The sequence below is a fragment of the Anabrus simplex genome, chromosome 2, assembly GCF_040414725.1.
Source record: "Anabrus simplex isolate iqAnaSimp1 chromosome 2, ASM4041472v1, whole genome shotgun sequence".
In the NCBI taxonomy this organism is placed as follows: Eukaryota; Metazoa; Arthropoda; class Insecta; order Orthoptera; family Tettigoniidae; genus Anabrus; species Anabrus simplex.
Window position 1 is genome coordinate 724172508 of NC_090266.1, and position 16320 is coordinate 724188827.

Here is a 16320-nt window from a genome sequence, read left to right on the forward strand (position 1 = left end):
CTGTTCATAATGTGTTTATTAGGAGCCTCCGTGGCTCAGGCGGCAGCGCGCTGGCCTCTCACCCTGGGTTCCGTGGTTCAAATCCCGGTCACTCCATGTGAGATGTGTGCTGGACAAAGCGGAGGAGGGACAGGTTTTTCTCCGGGTACTCCGGTTTCCCTGTCATCATTCATTTCAGCAACACTCTCCAATATCATTTCATTTCATTTGTCATTCATTAATCATTGCCCCAGCGGAGTGAGACAGGCTCCGGCAGCCGGCACAATTCCTATCCTCGCCGCTAGATGGGGCTTCATTCATTCCATTCCTGATCCGGTAAAATGACTGGAAACAGGCTGTGGATTTTCAATGTAATTATTCTGATCATAAACCGATCATTTTAAGTTTTTTCTGGGTTCGTTTTCAAGATCCATCTTTTCCTTTGGAGAACATTCTTAGATTACAGTAGATTCTCTTGGCATATAAATAAACATTGTAAAACATTTGAAATACACGATAGGAATGATATTGACCGTGCAATAAGAAGGTCAATAATGCACGGAAGTATATCATTCATATCGCCAGAAATCCAGCACACTTGCCTACGCGCGACAATGGTGCTGGTCACATTTTCAGCAATGACAATGGCAGCAGATGTAATTTACCGCCAAGTAGCGGTCTTGCATCTTGCTGTGGGGTCCAGAACATCAATAATAATAATAATAATAATAATCTGGACCGTCGTCAAAATGTGCTCACCGCGCTGGAAACAAGTCCTGGCCGGGTAATGACTACGAATGTAGTCCGGCCGCGGGTTCAGTATCGCAAAGGCATCCAAGACGACACCACGCCAGATTTCCTCAAGGATTTGATCCATATTAAAAATGCTTGTAGGAAAAGATGGCAAAGATTCAGGGACCCAACTGACCGGGTGGAATACCTGGATCTAGCCCGGGAAGTACGAAATCGATTGCAGGAAGGAAAGATTGAAAAGTGGGAGGAACTTTGCCGTAATCTCTCAGAAACAGAGACAGATCGCGAATTTCAGCGCATTATATATAAAACGTTAAGCATTCAGTTATAAATTTCAGTATAATACCGTAGTGAAGCACGGGTATCTTGCTAATTTTATATATATAAAACTATTTTTCACCTCTTTTCACCCCCTGTTAACTTTCTTCTCCGAATACAAAAACGTACAGGTACCTGTATTCCTCTATTTTAAAAGGACTTTCTAAATACCAAGTTTCTTGTCCCTAACATGTTAACTTTTTGACATATAATGTAGATATACCGATACTCATTTTAGAAATTCACCCACTTTTCCAATTCTTTTCAGTCCCTTAACTGTATTTTCCGAAAACAAAAAAAATCATGTTCCATCATTTTTAAAGGAGATTCCAAATACCAGTTTTCATGCCTGTACGTCTTTAACACAATCAGTTTTTGAGATACATGTATACTCATAAGAATAATTCAACTTCTTCTTCTTGACTTCCTTCCACCCCTCTCCCGCCTTAAGTGGACTTTCCAAAAACAAAAAATACGTGTTTCATTATTTCGAAAGGAAATTCAAAATACCAACCTTCACGTCTGTAACAGCTTCAGTTTTTAAGATTAAGTAAATTCATAAACATATTTCAACTCCTTATTTTACTTATTTTCAACGCACATCCCTTACGTCGAGTTTCCGAAGAAAACAAATCCGTGTTTCTTCACTTTAAAAGGAGATTCCAAATACTAATTTTCACGTTTGTAACATCTTCAGTTTTTGATATATAAGTATACTCATGAAAGTTATTCAACTACTTTTTCACCCCCCTTGCTACCCGTTAAGTTGATTAACCCCCTATCCAGAAGTGCGTGTTTCTTTATTTTTAAAGGAGATTCCAAATACCAATTTTCACGTCTTTAACATCTTTAGTTTTTGGGATATAAGTTTCCTCACACAAAGAATTCAACTAATTTGCCAATTCATTCACCCCCGTTAAGTGGATTTTCCGAAGACAAAAGAACATGTGTTCCTTTACTTTGAAAGAAAATTCGAAATACAAATGTTCATACCTCATAAGAAGAATTCAATTCCTTTTTCACCCCAGCCCGTTAAGTTGATTCCCCCCACTCCAAGAAATACGTGTTTCTTTATTTTCAAAGGAGATTCTAAATACAAATTTTCACGTGTGTAACCTTAAGTTTTTGAGATATAAGTTTGTCCATCAGAAGAATTAACATTTTTCACTTCCTTTCACCCTCTCCCCCTTAAGTGAATTTTCCGAAAACAAAAAAACTTGTTTATTTATTTATAAAGGAGCTTCCAAATGCCAGTTACATCGACTGTAATATCTTCAGTTTCGAGATATTATGTATCCTCATAAAAAGGAATTAAACTGCTTTTTCACCGCCCCCACCACCAAATTGATTCCCCCCCCCAGAATGCGTGTTTCTTTATTTTTAAAGGAGATTCCAAATACTAATGTTCACGTCTGTAACATCTTTCGTTTTTAAAATATAAGTATCCTCATATAAAGTATTCAATGAATTTTTCAATTAATTCACCCCCTTAAGTAGATATTCCAAAGACAAAAGATTACGTGTTCCTTTACTTTGAAAGAAAATTTCAAATACAAATTTTCATGTCTGTAACATCTTCAGTTTTTTAGATATAAGTACCCTCATGAAAATAATTCAACTCCTTTTTCACTCCACCCTCGCCCGTTAAGTTGGTTCCCCCCACCCAAAAATCCATCTTCCTTTATTCTGAAAGGAGATTCCAAATACCAATTTCCGCGTGTGTAACTTCCAGTTTTGATATATGAGTTTCTCCAGAGGAAGAATTCAATATTTTACTTCCTTTCACACTCCCCACACAAGTGAATTTTCCAAAAACAAACTATCCTTTCCTTTAAAAGAGCTTCCAAATACCAATTATCACGACTGTAACATCTTCAGTTTTTGAGATATATGTATCCTCATAAAAGGAATTCATCTCCATGCCACCCCCCCCTCCCCCTAACCAAGTTGATTCCGCCACAAAATGCGTTTTTGTTTATATTTGAAGGAGATCCCAATTACCTGTTTTCACGTTTGTAACATCTTTAGATTTTTATATATATATACCTTCTCATACAAATAATTCAACGCCCCACGCCCCCGCGGTCCGTTAAGTGTTTATACTGAAATCAAAGGAAAGCGTGTTTCCTTATTTCTAAAGGAGATGTCAAATACCAGTTTTCATGTCTGCAACATGTTAAGTTTTTGAGATATACTGTAGATACGCTAATTTTAAAATTTACCTCCTTTTTCAGTTCCCCTTAAGTGGATTTTCCGGAAAAAATTATGTTTTTTTACATTTACAGGAATTTATAAATACCATTTTCTAATCTGTAACACACTGACTGACAGAGCAAATGCAACACCAAGAAGGAGTGGTTCGAAAGGGATGAAAGTTGGGGAAAAAACAGAGACGGCACGGACGAATAATTGATGTTTATTTCAAACCGATATGCAGGTTACACAATGCGCACGGCATCGACTCAGTAGGATGTAGGACCACCGCGAGCGGCGATGCACGCAGAAACACGTCGAGGTACAGAGTCAATAAGAGTGCGGATGGTGTCCTGAGGGATGGTTCTCCATTCTCTGTCAACCATTTGCCACAGTTGGTCATCCGTACGAGGCTGGGGCAGAGTTTGCAAACGGCGTTCAATGAGATCCCACACGTGTTCGATTGGTGAGAGATCCGGAGAGTACGCTGGCCACGGAAGCATCTGTACACCTCGTAGAGCCTGTTGGGAGATACGAGCAGTGTGTGGGCGGGCATTATCCTGCTGAAACAGAGCATTGGGCAGCCCCTGAAGGTACGGGAGTGCCACCGGCCGCAGCACATGCTGCACGTAGCGGTGGGCATTTAACGTGCCTAGAATACGCACTAGAGGTGACGTGGAATCATACGCAATAGCGCCCCAAACCATGATGCCGCGTTGTCTAGCGGTAGGGCGCTCCATAGTTACTGTCGGATTTGACCTTTCTCCACGCCGACGCCACACTCGTCTGCGGTGACTATCACTGACAGAACAGAAGCGTGACTCATCGGAGAACACGACGTTCCGCCATTCCCTCATCCAAGTCGCTCTAGCCCGGCACCATGCCAGGCGTGCACGTCTATGCTGTGGAGTCAATGGTAGTCTTCTGAGCGGACGCCGGGAGTGCAGGCCTCCTTCAACCAATCGACGGGAAATTGTTCTGGTCGATATTGGAACAGCCAGGGTGTCTTGCACATGCTGAAGAATGGTGGTTGACGTGGCGTGCGGGGCTGCCACCGCTTGGCGGCGGATGCGCCGATCCTCGCGTGCTGACGTCACTCGGGCTGCGCCTGGACCCCTCGCACGTGCCACATGTCCCTGCGCCAACCATCTTCGCCACAGGCGCTGCACCGTGGACACATCCCTATGGGTATCGGCTGCGATTTGACGAAGCGACCAACCTGCCCTTCTCAGCCCGATCACCATACCCCTCGTAAAGTCGTCTGTCTGCTGGAAATGCCTCCGTTGACGGCGGCCTGGCATTCTTAGCTATACACGTGTCCTGTGGCACAATGACTGTCGGCTGAGAAATCACGGTACGAAGTGGGCCATTCGCCAACGCCGTGTCCCATTTATCGTTCGCTACGTGCGCAGCACAGCGACGCATTTCACATCATGAGCATACCTCAGTGACGTCAGTCTACCCTGCAATTGGCATAAAGTTCTGACCACTCCTTCTTGGTGTTGCATTTGCTCTGTCAGTCAGTGTATGTTACGTGTCTGTGATAATTTGCAGATATAGTCTTTTTTAAATTCACCCCGTTTCCCACTCATGTTCACCCCCTATTCATCGGATTATCTAAAAACACAAAAATACATGTTTCTTTATTTGCATAGGAGATTCCAAATACCAATTTTTACGACTCTAAACCTTTAAGTTTTTTTGATATAGATATCCTCGTTTTAAAATTTCACTCCCATTTTCACCCCCTTAGAAAGGAATATAAAAAATCCTCCCTTAGCGAGCACCTACATGTTAATATGAATGTGTCGCCAAAATTTAATTTCTCTACGTCCATTAGTTTCTTCTCGGTGTTGATGAATCTGTCAGTCAGTCAGTCAGTCAGGACAAGTTATTATGACATACTCTTAAACAATCCAATAATCTACAACATGGCACTTACACACATACAAACAGTTTTCTTTCCAAATCAATTAGTTCACTCAATCTTCTCTCAGTTCGTCCCATCTTATTATTATTTTTTTGCTAGTTGTTTTACGTCGCACTGACACAGATAGGTCTTATGGCGACGACGGGACAGGAAAGGGCTAGGAGTGGGAAGGAATCGGCCGCGGCCTTAATTAAGGTACAGCCCCAGCATTTGCCTGGTATGAAAATGGAAAACCACGGAAAACCATTTTCAGGGCTGCCGACAGTGGGGTTCGAAACTACTATCTCCCGAATACTGGATACTGGCCGCACTTAAGCGACTGCAGCTATCGAACTCGGTCCCATCTTATTTAAGATTTGCACATCAACTATCAATCATCTAACTAAACGTACACATCAGACATCACGATAAACTTAATAGATATACCACCTTCTGATAGTACGACTCGTTGGCTGAATGGTCAGCGTATTGGCCTTCGGTTCAGAAGATCCCGGGTTCGATTCCCGGCCGGGTCGGGGATTTTAACTTTCATTGGTTAATTCCAACGACTCGAGGGCTGGGTGTATGTGCTGTCTCCAACATCCCTGCAACTCACACACCACACATAACACTATCCTCCATCACGTATAGCACTATCCTCCACCACAATAACACGCAGTTACCTACATATAGCAGATGCCGCCTACCCTCATCGGAGGGTCTGCCTTACAAGGGCTGCACTCGGCTAGAAATAGCCACACGAAATTATTATTATTATTATTATTATTATTATTATTATTATTATTATTATTATTATTATTATTATTATTATACCTTCTGACAATTTACTACCAATCTCAATTTATAATAACAACTTGCTCTGGGCGAAACCCGTTCCCATGCACAAGCTTTTCTAGACGTGCCAACTTTCAAAATCCAAAAATTAGGAGGGTTTTTATTCCCGATATGTTACGACACATTATTGATGACGTAACTTTGAAGAATATTTAACACTTTTTACTACTCAATTGTCTTTTGACTTAAAGGATGTGAAGCATAATCACCACGCCTGCTTCAATGACGGTTTCCTTCAGGTCAGTCACACAGGTCAGTGACATTTTAGAAAGGGCGTTTACCCTAAAATGGCAGTGGGCAGGCCATGTTGCTCGGAGAACTGATGGTAGGTGGACAAAGCTTGTGCTTGAGTGGAGTCCGAATGATCATCTGAGATCCAAGGGAAGACCACCGGACAGATGGGATAAAGACATCCGGAAGATTACTGGGATCGACTGGCAGAACATCGCTCAAGACCGTTCCAGATGTAGAGACCTCATGAAAACCTACCTTGCTTCGGAATTAAAGAGGCCACATCGCAAAAACGATTGAATATGGCTCATAGTGATAGTGACTACTCAATTGTGTAATCTCTCTAACTAATTTTAAATAATTGTCTTTAATTAATTAATTTATACTGAACAATTGCATTTATTTTATAAATATCGTAACACTGCATGTATCTGAGCTTTAAAACACGTGATTCTTCATTGAAACTGCTTTAGCCATCTTCATGCATTTCTGAACTAGATTTATGCTCAAAGCACTGGCCTAGTTGAACGGGTTTTACGTAAATTTTTTCCCAGAATTCGTTTTCGGAAAGCTTTTACCTGAATTTAGTTTCTGCGCTTGTAAATATATTCTAAAATGTTCTCACATTTGGCATTGCTATGTGGAAATGATAAAAAGCATTACGTTAGAGATGCTGTCATATTTAAGAACACCACCAGCTGATTGCATCTGTCGTGCCCGTGCTCAGTGAACATCAAACCTGGGATTTTCAAAAAGTACAGGAATACCAAATCTGTTCTCAAAATCGGGAGATAAGACTCTGCGATCAGGAGAGAGAGAGGAAGGACCAAAAAGGGAGTCTCCCGCTTAAATCGGGGAGCTGGCATGTCTGAATTTGTATTAACTCCTATCCCCGGTGCCTGCTCAACCTCCCCATTAATTAACTCCTTCCTCTTCTATCAGCCTTTTCCTTGCTATAAACCATTTTCATAATCACATCAATTCTAGAATTACACATATCTTAAATATAGTACAACAGTCACATACTACTTCTCGTTCTACTTCCCAGAAACTTGCCCCGTGCGGATTCCACTGGGCAAGGTGCTCTCCCCACTTCCCCTAACGCTACAGCCATCGCCTCGTTTTAAGATTAACATGCTCAACATAATACCCTTCCAACAACTGCTCAGGGCGAATAACCATTCCTCTGAACAAAATGCATTCCCTCATTAGCCACACAGCTTACAACATTTTTTCTTTATCTGAACAACCCCTTTTATTCTCTCAATTTCTTTAAAAATCTTGCTCTAACCACATTTAACAATTTCGATGCATTTGCTCTCTTCTTCCACTCTCTACATAACCAAGAATTCACCTTATAACATTTTCTTACCTTCTCCACCTCCTTCTTACTTAGTAATGTATTTATTATCTCCTCCAAAGCTCGGCAATGATTCAATATATACAAGTCCGACCATCCTTCTCCGCATAATACACATCTATCCTTATTTTCTCTTCCTACCCATCCCCTACTTATCGGAACTCCTAATACCGACCAACACAAACCTCTCGTATTTCTTCTGCCCTCGAACTCAGTTTTCGGGATTGTTACGTCCGCCAATTTATTTATTTTTGCTAGTTGCTTTACGTCGCACCGACACAGATAGGTCTTATGGCGACGATAGGACAGGGAAGGGCTAGGAGTTGGAAGGAAGCGGCCGTGGCCTTAATTAAGGTACAGCCCCAGCATTTGCCTGGTGTGAAAATGGGAAACCACGGAAAACCATTTTCAGGGCAGCCGACAGTGGGGTTCGAACCTACTCTCTCCCGAATACTGGATACTGGCCGCACTTAAGCGACTGCAGCTATCGAGCTCGGTCCCAATTTATTTAATACTGATAGAGAGACCCTCTCTCTCTGCACTCCCTTATAAACTCTGCTTTTCTATATCAAGTAGTCTTTCCTTTACCCTTTCCCATACCCATTGATTCCTTTCTTCCCCCCCCCCCCTTCAAACATCCCCATATTCCCCCAAGCCAATATTTTGTAACTTATTTTTACATTTATTCACCCAATAACCTTCGTTCACCATACTTTTCTGAAATCTAAACGCTTCTTGTAATAACATCCATCCCTTCCCTTCCTTCAATCTAATCCAATACTTGATCACCCTCTTAGCTATTTCAACCTCCATACATTCTTTACACGGTAATCGAGCGCCCGCATTGGCTGTGAAGTTTGGAAGGCTCATCATTGGCTTGCTAAATTTCGCCACTAACTGGTTTAGTTCTACCCTACCTTCCTCCAAACCCCATACTTCCACCCCAAATAACATTTTGCCCATTACCAGTGATTGAAACACCATTTTCTGGATTTTGTATTGAACATCTGGGAATTTGTTTTCTAATACCCCTACTGCTGCAAGCGCTCCTCTTCCCTTTAATTTAGCCCTCCTCCACTGTTCTTTCCAAGGGCCATTCTTACTAATTATTACACCTAAATAAATTTTCCCCCTGGTCTAATTTCTTCCTGATCTAGCTTCCTGACTTCCTTATTTTCCTCCCTCCCCTTTTCCTACAAACCATTACGTGTATCTTTCTTACATTTACTCTGAGAGACAACCTTCTAGTATACTCAACTACTTCGTGTAACCCCTTTTGCAAACCACTAGCCGTCAATGCCAAAATCAATAGATCATCAGCGAATAGTAACCCCGGAACCTCCATCTTCCCTACCCAAGGACATTGCCACCTCTCTCCCTGCATGGCTCTCTAAAATATTATTTATAAGCAATATAAATAACATCGGGGATAGCTTACATCCTTGTTTCACCCCACTCTTCGATACACTAATATTGATATCTTATATTATAATTAAACCTGAATCGAACGCAAATGTTGAAAGAATTCTTCAATTCTTAAAAATAAAAGAAAAAAACAAATGATGAAAGGAATAGATGTTTAGCAGTTCTGATAAAGTCAGAAATTCAAGTCTCACTTAATACTGATCATAGTTGTCACAAATTTCATGACTTGATTAAGGGAGATTCAGCATTATTGAAAGGGAATGTGAAGGGAAAAAAACGTTTTAAACTTTTTATCTAGAAAATGAAACAGCAAAATATAGTACTGTAATAAAGTTTGTGCCTGCAGTGTAATTATAGTACGGTATATTATATCTCAGTGTTTCCTTGACTAAATGTCGTTATGTCGTGTCGACATGACCTATCGCTTATTGGCATTTCAAAAACTTGGCAACCCTAGAACTAACTGAATTAGGTAACTGATTTTATCTCGTTGGTAATCTCAATCTCCGAAATGTTCGGAACAAACCCTTGCATTATTGTTGAAAACGAATCACGTCTTTTAAAAGCACCATTTATTTAGCCCAGTGTCTTTAGGGAATGATTGAAACTATAACATGTTCCGTTCCTTTGCGTCTCTGCTATGATTTTTGCAGTCTTCGATGGCGTACCAAACCATATTAAAAACTGCGCTATTACTGCTTTTTATGTTTTATCACAGAAAATAAACTCACGCTTTCTTTTACAACACAGATATGCTACTGCCGTGTATTATTAACTATCTTCTGCAAGCACAGCGATTCTCAGTCGAAATAACTTACGGTACCTCTACCTGGTTCAGCATGTGGGTCCGCGTGACGTCACAGCTTCACTTCACTACAGCGCATCTCTCCCCTTATACCTAGGATACCTCCTATTCTATAGGTGGGCCGGCGTAAGGTTGCACATGACAGCTGCGCACAATGTTGGTCACACTGCAATGGCGCACGAAGCGATGTTGCCACCGTAACAACAGCTGTTTGCACGACGCATGAGTTTTTAAAAGCATGGGAGAAATATTTTTAATGTCTTCGCGATGATACACAATACAAATGAAGTCGGCCGACAAAAATATAACTTTCAACTCACCGATTATTCATCACACAAAATTATACGAAATAAATATACTGCGGAATTCTTATAGTAGTGATGTTAGAAAATACGAACGGAAGAAATCGGCCGACAAGGATCTCACTTTAAATATACCAATAAATGTTAGACTAATATACACCGCTGCTAACACAAAATGTTTCAAGTAAAATCTATAAAATTTACGAAAATTCAGAAACCTGATTTTCATACCTGATTCACAAAGGTAGAGGATCGATACCCTCCAAATCACTGACATCACTACCGTCGCCTTCGTTGTCATTGTCATCGTCGTCTAGGCAGATCATCAACTCCTGAGTCCGGCTCCATGGCTAAATGATTAGCGTGCTGGCCTTTGGTCACAGGGGTCTCGGACTCGATTCCCGGCAGGGTCGGGAATTTTAACCAACATTGGTTAATTTCGCTGGCACGGAGGCTGGGTGTATGTGTCGTCTTCGCCATCATTTCATCCTCATCATGATGCGCAGGTCGCCCGCGGGAGTCAAATCAAAAGCCCTGCACCTGGCGAGCCGAACATGTCCTCGGACACTCCCGGCACTAAAAGCCGTACGCAATTTCCATTTCATCAACTCCTGAGAGTTAATGAATGCTGCGACATGGCTAACTTTCTTCCTCCACAAAGCCGCATCCATTCGGGCAATACTCTCCCGGAACAGTCCTTCAACTTCAGTGGGCCTAATTGTGAAGGACTTGTTATTAGTGCGTGCGTAACGTTTTACTTCACCCCATATCGTACCGGTACCTACCAACTCAATGAGGTTGAAGTGTTAGTGGTACGGCGGCAACCTAATAACCTCGTCCTCGTGCCTTTGTTCCTTCGCTACCTCGTCGACATTTTTGTTTTTGTTTTTCTATTTGCTTTACGTCGCGCCGACGCAGATAGGTCTTACGGCGACGATGGGACAGGAAAAACCTAGGAATGGGAAGGAAGTGGCCGTGGCCTGAATTAAGGTACAGCCCCAGCATTTGCCTGGTGGGAAAATGGGAAATGACGGAAAACCATCTTCAGGGCTGCCGACAGTGGAATTCGAATCCACTATCTCCCGGATGCGAGCTCACAGCTGCGCGCCCCTAACCGCATGGCCAACTCGCCCTGTGTCGACTAATTTAGTCATACACGTGTGCGTTGGGATATTTATTTACTGCAGCCATTCCACTAACAGTTCTTTACGGACGCTCGAAGTAGGGGTTTTGTCCATTATTACGGAGGGGTAAGGTGCATTGTCCATAACAATGACAGAAGGGGCTTTGAGCTGTAATAATCGTACCGTACTCGTGTCTTCGTATTACATCAGCCCGGAAAGAATTCCTGTTACGGGAGATAGCTTAATTTGTTTCTTTCCCGGAGTGCTGTGAAACAAGTCCCTACTATCAGCCCCGTTTCCGCTAACGCTATGTAGGTACCCCAGTCACTTTTTCCTTCTGTTCTTGGAGGCGAAGACCACTCTGAATAACAGTACGTTTTGAAAGCCCTAATGTTTGGCATACGCGTTCCACAACATGATCTGCAGGAACAGAGAGACGGCTATACCAGCGTAAGAATTTTCTCTCTTTCTCGTAAAACCCACGAATTCTCCGCACTGATCCTAATGCCTGAATATTAAGGGACACTCCGCGGTGCAAAGGATTATCACTTCGCGCTTCATGACTATGTTGTCATTTCCGAGACATCGCACTGAATTCGTTGAAATAAAATTTCACAATTATCCCACAATGAAAACAAAACTTTCATAAACGCGCGATTCACACCTAACCACGTGCTACTGGCGACAGACAAAACGGCAACACTTCAATACGGTAGTCAAGCTACTTATAGATGGCACCACTATACTACCCGTATTGCCAAAAACAATCAACTGAAAATAGTTCGTATTTATTTTTTGGCTCGCTTAAACCTTGTATTTTTAAATGCTCATATTTGCGTAAGCAAATAAAATATTATAAGCACTATACGGAATTAAATACGAATTAATATGAATAAAACGCGTAACTGTATTTGACGTAAAAAGTAGTAGATTGGTGATTCTGATTGACGGGTGACGTTCTTCATTTCATTTTTGTAGTGGTGCCAACATGACTACAACTGTCAAGTGCAACCTTGTGCCGGCCCACCTGTACGTAGCTTAGTATTCAGTGACCAATCTTCTTCTTCCTTGAGCACTTGATGTGTACTTAGCCCACTGATCTCTATACATGGATCGCTGATGGCAGCTCTCCGCTGCAGGAGAAAGTACGCCAAGTTGAGCGCGCGGTTCGCCATGTTGGCGTACCCATCCTAGAGCTCTCCTTATGGAGACGCAATGATAATATAGTCAATTTTAAATCGCAATTAATGGCGCGTTGGAATAATTAAAAATATAGGGACATGTTCACTCAAAGCATAAGGACATTGGGATAACTGACACGTCGTTCCGAGGTCAGTAATTCTCCGGGATAGCAATAAAAATGAGTGCATAATAACGGCCGACTAATATTAACTTAGGTGCTGAATACATCCAATTAGAGATCGGTAACACAATACGAGTGAAAATCAGTTTCTGGAAACATTGCTGTAAATTGTATACATGTATGTCACGAAATTATGCATTCTTAAAATGATGTACCTATAAACGTAGCTCACTATACAGGCCTAGATTCGACATACCATAATCGGTGCTTGATAATGAATTCCTGTTTCCTGTTTCTATGAAATAACGCGCAGTTTATCAAATTAAAATATAATTGAAGCAAATGTACACATTCATAAAACCAGCAAATATTCAAAACTTGCCAATATATCACATTACCTGCAGCTTAATTTACTATTACAGACCTCTTTAATTAAATTCAGCTACCAAAGCAATATTGATGGTCATCATCAGAAATATGTAACACCCGTTAAATGAGCCCCAAATACCACAACTAGTATAATGGGATAGCCTAAAACACCCACCACACTTCGCCTTCTCCCACCACTCCAGTGTCTGAAACCCATAATTATTACTGATGTAAATAAGGTCTAGAATTCTTCCAGACTTCATTTTCTAAGATTGTTATAAGGTCACGTCAATTATTTCATCAAAACCGTCAGTTTAATTACGACAAATAAATAAAAATATAAGTAAATCTTTACTTGCAGTTAATGTTCAGTAAAATTGAAAACAGTTGGCTATACATCACTTCTAAGGTGTGCAGTTTGTCCATTTTTACGTAAACAGTCTTCCTCAAAGTAATGGGAGCAGAGAACGGCTGTTTTAGAAGGCTCCCAAATCTCCCGCCTGATACTCCTAATTCATGATCTTAGATGTTCGGGTATCGAGAAAGGAAACCTAGAAAAATTGCCATTTTGCACCCAGAATACGCGAAAGAAGATACAATAAACCTAAAACTCAAAACACTACCCTAGGAAGATTATTATGTACAGTATAAAACTCACCGATGAAATGATTTCTCCTTCTGCTGATCGTTTCTTTTTATACATCCATAAGCTGAACACTGCGGTATGTTAATACCCGGTAGGATGTTTCTTCATTCGGATTTCACATAAATACATGCACATTTAAATTTAATTTTGTAATTTACAAGCAGTGTCCGCCTCTGTGGTGTAGTGGTTAGTGTGATTAGCTGCCACCCCCAGAGGCCCGGGTTCGATTCCCGGCTCTGCCACGAAATTTGAAAAGTGGTATGAGGGCTGGAACGGGGTCCACTCAGCCTCGGGAGGTCAACTGAGTAGAGGGGGGTTCGATTCCCTCCTCAACCATCCTGGAAGTGGTTTTCCGGGGTTTCCCACTTTTCCTCCAGGCAAATGACGGGATGGTACCTAACTTAAGGCCAAGGCCGCTTCCTTCCCTCTTCCTTGTCTCTATCCATTCCAAACTTCCCACCCCCCAACAAAGCCCCTGTTCAGCATAGCAGGTGAAGCCGCCTGTGCGAAGTACTGGCCATACTCCCCTGTTGTATCCCCGACCGAAAGTATGAATCTCCAGGACACCGCCCTTGAGGCGGTAGAGGTGGGATCCCTCGCTGAGTCCGAGGGAAAAACCAACCCTGGGGGATAAACAGATTACGAACGAATTTACAAGCATACTACAAGGCAACAAACCTAAATTCATAAAATACACTACTATTTCTTTTGAAATAACACAGCACAGAACACCTGTGGAACTACAATCAAGGGAGTTGGCGTCACTGAACTAAGCATAAACAAAGCAAGCGCGCTCCTCGTGGTCTATTCTTCTTCTTCTTCTTCTTGACATTTGGTTGGGCTCTGTATTTAACTAACACCCAGTTCCAATACTTTATAAATTAAACACTTTCGAACACTCAGAAACATTTAGTTATGGCGACTAATAAATACTTTATCTCACAGGTGTTAAAACTGGGGAATCTGGGAACCACAGGTTTATGATCATGTATGGATTGAACCGTAGGACTATTCAGAAAGTACTTTAGTACAAAGATCACTGGTATGGGTGAAAATCTACATCTTGTGGGTGTAAGGGTAATGGACGTAGGAGTAAGCACGTGGACACAAGGTACTATATCTTCACGCCGAAGTGACCCATCTTGGCGTCTTCTACTTTGACATACGGAACGGGTCTACAATTGGGAAGGACAGAGAATAGAACACAACAACTAAAGGATCTAGTATTAAGGGTGGGATAACACAAATAGGGGGTTGAAATGTAGATATTGAGCAAAGTGTAATGAAAGCTTACCAATGACGTGTGATATGACGAACGACGTGTTTCCCTAAACCGTACCTACCAAAGAGCATCTTACCTACCAAAGAGAATTTACCTACTGAATCTGGATATTTCTAACAAAAGAACAACGCAGTATTACATATGTGCTAGAGTCGACAAATTACAATAGTAATGCGAACATTGTGCTCAGTTTCTGCTAGAGTTGTATAATAACAAAACTTAAACAAATCCTAAGTAGGCATAGTCGGGAGTGTTATGAAGACTTTGTAATACGTGACACAACTATTAATGAAACGTTAACCTTATGGAATGTTTATAATATGATGTCCGTATCATCTAAAAATCTGTTTAATATGTATATTACCTCCGGTGACGGATTGTAAACAAGACAAGCAACACTTGTTGGAAGCGGTATTCATAAACGGATTAGACTTGCAATTAATCGTGTTCGAGCCTGAGTATTGTACCTCTCCAAGGCATATTTACATGAACCAGTTACCATTGTTCATAAATATGACGTTAGAATGGAGCACCATCGGTGAGCCTCGAACTCAGCCCGGTTTGTCGAAGCCTCACCCTCCCCTACTAGAATAATTCGCTAGCCGAGTCGGTATTGCATTTTCGGGTCTGTAGACTGTCCGATGGGGCGGTAAGTTCTTTAGCAATAGTCTCTATAGTAGGGGGAAAAGTTAATTATGAGAGGAATACCATTTCATTACTAATGAGAAGAGAGACAATATCTCGTATAACAAATTTTTACTTATACTAGTGAAACACATTATTTACATTGGTATGCCATACAAACACCTTACATACAGTAATTTGGGTGATCTTGACGTTTAAATGTTCGGTAGTCTTTTTCTACACTTCATTATACGTTTAAATATTCAACTTAACCCTTTGAACCCCAAGAGTAAAAATAATTTTCATAAATTTTGTATTTGTGCTGTTCTATACTAATTGGTCACATTCAAATGCATTTTTGCCATTTTCAAAAAAATTCCCTCCTAGACTTGGATTTTTTAACATGTTGCTTCAGAGCTACATTGGGGCTCAGTGGTAATTCGAAGAAAAATAAACTGAAAATTTAAATTTTCTACTCTTACTTTATTAAGACATTACATAGTACTAGAAACATTACAGTATCATAATTAAGACATTACACACTACAAGAAACATTAAAATATCATAATAACATGTTTTAGAACACTGGATGATGGGAGAAACGTCACATTACTTTAACAACTTTCCTTTACAAGCACTATAATTCCAGTAACAAATACAGTACACAATTAAGGCCTACTTGGTATGGAACAGAGGGAAGCAATTTTTTTTGCTGCCTGTTAAGTCATCAGCCCAGAGGCTGGTTGGATCTTCAAGTGACTGAGTTCACCTGGGGAAAATTTGCATCTAGCTTTACCAGAGTATCCAAGCCAGTGTTCAGACCCGTCGTACCGAATGTCATC